Below are 9,399 nucleotides of genomic sequence, written 5' to 3' on the forward strand. Positions count from 1 at the left end.
AAGTTTGTCAGGATGATCGTTAGAGATGAGGCACACACCAACAAGGGGTTCATTTTCACCCACACAGAACATACAAGAACATGACTAAACGAAGCACTAACAAGCACAATGTATCCGTCTTCCTGATATGTAGCAAACTGTAAAGCTGTAAGGGTGCAAGTCAAGGTATCTGTGTGTTAGCATCGTTCATCCGATGCAGCCACTGGAGAGCACGATCAAGTGTTTCACTGGTCCACTTCATCGTAACACTCTTTCTCCTGACTTTCACTTCTCCTGTTGTTTGTTGAATCTAGAGAAAAGAAAGAAGTTAAGACTTGTTTTGCTTCTTTATTTCCCTTTGAGAATCTATATACACCTTCTTGTTTCCTTTCTGCCCTCCCCTTCCTCTCCTTTTTACCACCCTCTTCCATTCTCCCTGCTGCCTCCATAATAATGAACAGCCTGTCTTGCCCCTGTGAATCTGTTCAGAGAGTGTGTGCGACTCTGTGAATGATAGACTAACCCCTTTCTGAATTATAGACTCCTGGGGGTCACCCTGCAGCTCCAAAGGCCTATTGTTATTGCCCCACTCAAAGCCACTCTCACTGCACTTGACAGCCCATTGGTATGGCATGCGTGTGTTTGTGTGTGCGTGCATGCACGACCGATGTGTCCTCTCAGGTAGAAGAAGCCAGCAGATCACTCCCTGCCCTCCAGCATGCCTCAGTGCCTCTTTTATAGAGCCTGGCCTCACACTCCCACTAACTCACCATATTTTTCAAGGAAGTGAGCAGCAAAGTCAGAGGAGAAGAGCGAGAGATGGGGAGAAACTGGAAAAGAAGGAACCTGTTTCAAGAACATACAATGACTTGGTCCAATGTTAATTACATAAAAGTACATAAAAATGCAAATGCACATTTTTGTATTATAAAATAGAATTTATGTTTCAACCTAAAAGATGTGTTAACATTTTATGTCAAGCCAATCACACAACTAAATCTTAATTCAATGTTGAATGAATGTTTCAGAGTCCCATCCAAGACATGTGGCCAATAGCAACAGGGAATGAAACCACCGACCTGCAGGTCCAGAGAAACCTGTACTACTAACTGAGCTGCTGCCACCCAAAATGTTCTGTGCTGGCTTTGTGTTTTAACTTACAGATTAACGTCAGCTACAGTGAAATGGTCTGTGTTGTTTATTTGACCTAATTCATTGTAAATAATTATTATTAGTTATCAATCAACTCAGCAAGTTGCTGAGTTGAGAGATTTATTAGTTCTACTCATTATTTCAAGTTACACTTCAAGTGAATGCAACTTACATTTGGAAAATTTGAATTATCTTGAAAATATACAACTTTATTATGTTAAGGTACTGAAAAGATAATAATTAATTCCTCAAAGTATCTGTAGGACAATTTAGAGTGTGCTTTTAGATGACTTCTGTAATTTTGAGCTATACAAATAAATTGAATTGAATTGAATTGAATTGAATTGAATTGAATTGAATTGAATTGAATTGAATTGAATTGAATTGAATTAATATTCCAATTGTAAATAAATTGTCAGAAGAGGAACTGAAGATAGAAATTATATTAAATAACCCTGTTTAACCTCCACCCTGAGGATAGTCAGTGACTAAGAAACGTTGTGTCCAGCTGATAAACTTTTAAAGTTCATCTCATATATGTTCATATAATGTTTTTGGATTTTTCAATGAAAAGCTGAAGATGATAATCTTCAAAAAGGTAACCGAACATTTCAGAGCAGAGTATGTTCCTATGTCTTCTTTAAGCCGCTGCCCTCACAGGTTGTCGGTAGCTTAGTTAGAAATGGTGGAAATAGAGTGTGTAATCTTCTGCTCACCATTCATTTACGTCTCGTCTTAAAACCGTGCTTCATACTACCTTAAATGAGCAGAGGGTACATTTTCTCATACTGTTGTTTTCTTTTCACTGACCTCTCAGCACTTTTCGCTTCTGTAATCGTCTCCACTTTCCGAGCGTCCCATGTCCTTTTAAGCAGAAGTTAATGAGCCTTTTCATTATCACTGAAAGACTTAATTGATTAACAAGACATGTTAATGGCTTTATCTGTAAACAGCCTCTCGTTGGCTTTCAGGATCCTCTTCTTCAGCTCCTCTCTCCCAGATGAGTTTTCCAACACATTAAGCTCTGAACTCAGGCACAGAAAGAAGAGGCTTGTTAAGAATTCCTCAGTGTATTTTAATTAAAACCCGAGAACGGCTCTCACTCTCTTTCTGCTTTTCACGGCTCTCTACTCTGCTCTTATCCCACTTCTACTTTCTCTCATGCTCCACTTCTCCATTCATCTTTTCTTCAGAATGACAGAAAGAATGAACCTGTCGCTCCTTCATAGATCCCATGTGGCCTGACAACTCTCACTCCAAGAGCCATTAAATACAAAGAGAGAGAAAGACGGTGCTCTAATTTAATTCCTCTCCTCCTCTACCTCTTTACATCATTATGGTATTACTTGTGAGCAGGACAGAGACGCCGAGAGAGACGGAAAAGAGGAGAAAGAGATGAATGTGGGACTTCAAAGTCCTGCTGCAGCGGTAGCACTTGAGGGGAATGATCGGCCAGGCACTCTGGTAGCAGAGCCTTGTATGCAGAGCTCTGTGTGGCTTAGCACGGCTTCAGTGGCCTTATAGAAGAGCTTCATCAAACTACAGATGAGAGTCAAACAGGAGGGTAGAGTGAAATAAGTTAAAGGGAATTTCAACACAGGCTCTAGTGTTGAGTAAAATCCTCCCACAGTACACTGAACATTACCACTGGCTGGTGGTGTTAATATTGTGATGGACTGTGGGGTTGTGTGGAGGTTTACACTGCAAACTCTGGTGAACTATACTTTCTGATATTTTCTGTCTATTTTTTAGGCTCTCTTCTATTTAACTGTTGTTAATGATATCTACATATACATCTCCTCTTTCATCAAAAGAAAAGTTTTTGTTGGCTTGTTGTATGAGGTTTGTTAGTTAGTTCTCTTCCACACGCTGTTAACACACCACAGAAGAGACCACCATCTATTCTGTAGTTCAGCGGGGGGGCCAGCTGTGATTCAGGAGGTAGAGCAGTCGTCTACCAATCGTGGGATCAGTGGCTCGATTCTCAGCTCCTCCTGTCACATGCCAAAGTGTCCTTGGGCAAGATACTGAACCCCAAGTTGCCCCCAGTGAGTCAGGTCAGCTGCATAGTAGCTCTGCCATCGGTGTGTGAGTGTGTGTGTGCGAACAGGTAAATGAGACGCAGTGTAAAGCGCTTTGAGTACCAGCTCGGTAGAAAAGCACTATATAAGTGCAGACCATTTACCACCCACCATATATATTATTTTCTTTCTTTATGTATTCTCTGGCCATGCGCTTTTTGTGTTTATTGTCTTGTTGTTTTTTATGCTGCTATTCCAGAGAGCTCATAAAAGGCATTTCATTTGTTTACCAAACAATGACAATAAACCTCTATTCTATTCTGCTTTAGATGACATAAAGAGCCTCAAGTACTACTGCAAGGAATCTCATCATTATTGTTTCTTTATTATTATTTATAATTTATTCTCTCATCTAACTTGTTTATAAAATAAATCTTTAGATGTGAGTTTGAATCTGAGGAATGTTGCTAAAATTTGAGCATCCTGTCTCAAAGTGATGCTGAACACCCACACGTTTGTTACTTCTAGCTGGAGCTGCTGTAATTCATTACTAATCGGATGATCTAGTAAGTACCTCCACTTGCTAGTGTAGAGCTTTACTACCCAGATGAAGATGATGTGAGACAATGCAACAGTTGGTCGTGTCACCTCTAGTTCTTTGCTCTTTGATTGTCTGTTTGCTGTGTCACAGCACAATATCAGCACCGACAGGAACTGAAAGTCATGTGTGTATCAACTAAACTTTCTTGTAACATTTCAAGTCATTCAGACTGGCACTGATTGTGTCTGGCTCTAAACATGAATGAGCCACAAACTAGAGGCCAACATGCAACAGCTGTTTCCGAAGCAAACGCTATTTCTCTGTCAAACTGTTTAAACGTGCGATGGATTAAACTTTAGATGTACCCCTCTTTCTCTCTCAGAGGACATGGAAATAAGGGAATTATGTAGAAATGCAGTTGGTCACGTAGGATTGCCCTTTATTCTTTTCTCCCGTTTCAATCAGAGAAGCAACAATTATCTCAACACAAAAAGGTGTGGGCGGATGGATAGAGGAGTGAAAGGGTAAGACGGGGAGGGGAAGGGGGGGTCCTTAGTAAATGATGAGAATGATAATTTATCTTACATATGGTGAAGTGGAGCTGGCTGGCCAGGCTGGAGGGCTTTTCATGATCTTCACTCTATTACAGGGATTAGAGATGTAGGGAGGGTGGACCTCACACACACACACACTCAGACATACATGCAAATCACCAACACCACCACACAGACACAAATCAATCTCGTGGTCAATCGTTTCTGCTTTGGATGCACACGTGACCTGACAATGTTACACAGCTGGATGGAAAAGATACTGTGTGTGGTATTTCTTCAATGAATCTTAACCTAATGCAACACAGGTTGAGGTTCTATGGTTCTAGATACTAAACCAATAAAGTGGGTACAACGATGTCCCTCGCTCGCTTTAAAATGTATTTAATCAGTCAGTGCCAGAAAAATACAGGTGGTTCAAACGTCCATGTGCCAAAGCAGTCATAGAGCACCCTCTTACTTCCGTACTCTTGTTTGAAACAGTTATCCTCTTTGGCCAGAATATGGACATTGCTGTTTTTAAAGTAGTGCCCTTTGATGTTAATTGTAAGCGAGATGAATGGTAAAAAAAAATGTTTTCACTCAAGTTCAGTGGCGTCTCTGCCGAGGTCAGCTAATTAGCAGTCACCAAAAACGAAGGGACAAATATTATTTGTGCAAGAAGTAACATTGAGCTTTGCAGTGAAAACTGTCAGGCTCAAGTTTTAACTGAAACCAGAGACCTCACATGACACGGCTCATCTGAAGGAGCTTATTATTCTCGGTCCACCTTCACCACGCAGCTCTTCCCGTGTCTAACTCCTCGCAGGTCCCCATGGCTGCAGAGTGGCCTGAGGCAAAATGAACTGTGGAGGCGGCTGTGGCAAGATGTAGTAGCCAAACACCTGCTGGGGTGGAGGTGGTGGTGCTGGAGGCGCACACACTGTGGTGAGGAACACTGGAGCGGCCTTCTTGTACTGGGGCCAAACTGGTACAGGATGGTAGAAGTACTGGAGGCTGGCAGGAGGCATATTTCTGACGTATTTGATCTTATTCTGTCCTTCTCCGCTCAATAGCCTTGTCCAAAAGTATTGGAACATGTGACTGAAAGGTGTGTTTTGTTGCCCAGGTGTTTCCCCCTACACTGATTATTCACACAATAAATAACTGAATGTCTCAGGCCAGGCTGGAATTGGAACTGTTCCAATTCTTTTGGAGGAGAGTGTATGACAGACAAATAATTTGAATTTAGATTTACATCAGGTGGAAACACAAATAACAGTTTAGTGACGTACTGGACAAGAAACACTGGAGCATAGAAGTGCTGCATTTCCACACTGGCTTTCCTGACCAGACACCCTTAAAATCACTATTTAACTATGGGATCACTGTGTGTGTGTGTGTGTGTGTGTGTGTGTGTGTGTGTGTGTGTGTGTGTGTGTGTGTGTGTGTGTGTGTGTTCATAATGGCCATGGTAAATTGATACCATTATTGTCTAGTAGTGAAACTTCTGACATTTTGGTGGCTGTGTGCATCTGTGTGTGTGTGTGTGTGTGTGTGTGGGGGGGGGGGGGGGGTCACAGAGAGGAGGAGAGAGTGTAAGTGGCACGTGAACGCATCTAGACACCATACTGATTTGCATCAGTTGTCACGTCTTTTTTCTTCCCGTCTCTCTTTCTTACTTTCCATCCGTCTTTGTCCCCAGCTCTCCTGGCTCTCAGACCTAGCCATGTATGACAGATATGGTTGACTGTGGGTGGATCAGAGCAGATCATTGAGGTGAATGGTTTCTGTGAAACCTCTCATTCAGCTCAGAGTGGAACATTTCAAAGGAACCCTGATATGGAAGAAATAGGGATATCCTCCTGGCTGTTTCTTTATCCCAGTGTGTGAGCCAGTGTGCGTGTGTGTGTGTGTGTGTGTGTGTGTGTGTGTGTGTGTGAGTGTGTGTGTGTGTGAGTGAGTGTGTGTGTGTGTGACTCTGCTGCAGGGTGTTTTGCGTGCGCTGCTAACCTTAGTCCATGTGAAATTATCAAACAAAGCTGAAATAGGAAGTAGGATGAATAGCACTCATGCTGGGCACCATGACATAATCTGGTGTGTGTAAACGTACGCGTCTTTGTGCACACTCGCTGCACGTGAAAGACTAGCTTGACACAGTTTTCAAACAGGAAATGAAAATGTTTTTATTCTTTTCTTTTTGTGCCCTTTGGTATTCATCCTTTTGACATTGTCTTCGGTGATAATGGATGCGAAGCTTGTACTATCAGTGGCGGCTTTTCTCTGAGATTGTCCGTCTGCTTGTAATATGAAAAGAGTTTGTTTTTCTCTCAATGGATATTTAGATGACATTATTGCCATTTGAATATCTTGACTGTGAATTGTTGCTGTCACAGCAAGACCCTCCCTGCAGAAAGGAGAACTCAAATGAGTGCATTGTGGCTCTATGCCGACTGGATGCAGTTCACGTGCATGTCTGTCCAGACTCTAGGTGTTTCTGGAATGGAGTGTTGATGAGAATGGGACATAAGATCACAGTGACCTTTGACCTTCGCCCACCAAAATGAAATCCGTTTATCCATGAGAAAATCCCTCCTGTGATGTTGCATTCATAACAATAAGACTAACCTGAGATTAGTGACCTTGACCTTTGATCTTAGACTCTTCACCTATGAGTCCAAGTGGACTGAAGACCGTCCCTTAAAGCATTCCTGTGATGTTCATAAGATGTGGATAATAGGTCAAAGTAGCTCTGACCTTCTACCTGTTAAAGACTGGTGTTGCTGCCAAAGGTGCTCAACCAGTATTAAGTCACTTCCTCAATTCACTTCCTTTTTCCACCATCTCTCTGTATATTTTAAAGGTGTGTTTAATAAAGACATGAAAGATTGTGATTGTTTGTGTTTTATCAGCATAGAAATAAATAGTTTGTTGATATTTGTGACTCAGGTGAAGATCAGATTTCATGACCAATTTATGTGTAAATGTTTTCACTTCTAAATATTTTACACTATAACATGTACTTGCTTCTTTTTCAGTCTCATATAAAGTGTAATTAAAATACAACATAATCGTATGAATCCACTTTCACAGTTTGAGTTTGAGGCCTACCAGCGAGTTTCTATTCTTTTCAACTTAGGAAATAGGAGTGACATCTATCTTACTGGAGATGTGAAAGTTAGATTTGTGTTTATTTCTTTTTCCCATAGCTGAGCTCCTACCAGTTAGATTATATGAACAGCAGATCCCTGACTGGGCTAGATCTGACTGGATTAGCCGTTTCCTGCCCAGACACAATAGAGTCCACCAGGAAACCAGAAGAAACCACACGCACTCGTATACATGTCCAGACCGCGCATATCATAACATGTGCCCGTGTGTGTCTCTGCCTGTGCACGCTGGGATCCGAGAGCCAGGCTAAAGGGCCGAAAGCCAACAAAGAACAAGAAGAGAGAAGCAGCAGGAAGCTGACTAGTCACTTTATCCCTCTTCCCTCTGTTTCCCCCTGTCTCTGCTTGGGCCGACGCTGGGATCAAGGCAGAAAGTTGTGGTTAAAATCAAAGGTTGCACCAGGGATTAGTCCTGAGTGGTGAGGGGTGGGAGGTAGACGGAGACTTCAGATACAGCTTTAGCTTTAAAGAGAGCCACAGCAACAGGGCAACAATGATTTGAAATCTGTCTGTACTGGGCTGACACTCACAGACACAGACAGAACTAATGTCACGCCCCTTGGTAATTGTTTATTCTGTTGCTGGGAATGAGTTTGAGTGGATCCAAACCGAATCAAGCAAGTGCAATCCAGTCCAGCAGCTCTGCCATGAATTCTACTTTAAAATATTATAAGATCTTAGTATAATGTACTCCAGTAGCAGCATAGTGGAATTATCACCTGTCTGGCCGATGGAATGGAATTAAAACCATGTAAAAGGAGAATTCATGGCAGAGCTGCTCTATTGGATTAGTATCTAAAGTGATCAACTTTTACCAGTGTAAAAACATAATGTCACATGCTTGTTTCTTTCGTTTTGACAGGTTAACATGAATAAGGACTAAAAGCAACAATGTGCTACACTTTTTCAAAAGGTGTTGGAGCGAGTCAGCTGCTTTTTAACCAATTAGACAATAGTAAGGATTTCTACTTGATTTATAAGTTCTGTAGCTTCTCATTTGTTGTAATTTGATAACTAAGCTCTACCTGAAGTGTATACTGAGTGTGGAGGAGTGTAGAGAGAGAAGCAGAGCAGAGGGCATGAGTCTGAGTCTCATGTAGTATTTTCAAATTAATTTCCTCGATGACAACAAAGGGTTTGGTGTTACAAATCCTTTTTCCTTCCGTAATTCTGCTCTGACATCAGGATGCTTCATAGAGAACAGCACAAACATATAAGTATGACCATTAACATACAACCTGTCCATCCATGCCTCACTGCTCATCTTACTTAGCGTTGGAGATGTGCTGGAGCCAAGCTCTCCCTTGACACATCACCAGTCTCAAGTGCTATACAAATAAACTGAATTGAAGTGATGACTGAGAATCTTCACAGACCTGCTGAACCAAAGACCTGTTAGTGTGTGAGATACTGTTTAGAATTGGAGCGTGGACATGCATGCAAACTGCAACTCGACTGGTTGGTGGAGGCACACAGCTGCAAAGCAGGTGCCCTGCAGGTAAACATGAAAACTTTATCCGACTTCTCTGCCTTCAGTCCTTGGTTCACTGAAATGAACAAGGGAAAAGTTAGATGGTCTGTGGAAGCTCAAATGAACCAATCAGGCGAGGGGAAAGAATAACTAATGAGTGAACACAAATAACAACTGGAACCGACGTTTGAACGAGGCTTGCAGCCTGACCAACCTGTTTTACAGCATGTGATTTAGCAGCTTAGAGCAGACACAGCATAGCAGGGCATTCATTATATTTTCCATTTATTCTTCTTACCCTATTTTCATTACACCACGCCTTTATTATAAGATATATTTATTTATTGTGGAGCTCTAATGATGGGGAAACGCGTCACGTCACGCTGTGTCATACGAATGATTCGAATCTGCAGATACACAGCAGTAGCTGGTACAACAGAATCTGTCTGTCTGCTGATCCGTGTGAGAACGCTTGTCCTTCAGCATATGCATATATAAGCCTACTATACACTTTCAATTACAACACTGTTCCTGT

The sequence above is a fragment of the Anabas testudineus genome, chromosome 6 (genome assembly GCF_900324465.2).
Source record: "Anabas testudineus chromosome 6, fAnaTes1.2, whole genome shotgun sequence".
In the NCBI taxonomy this organism is placed as follows: Eukaryota; Metazoa; Chordata; class Actinopteri; order Anabantiformes; family Anabantidae; genus Anabas; species Anabas testudineus.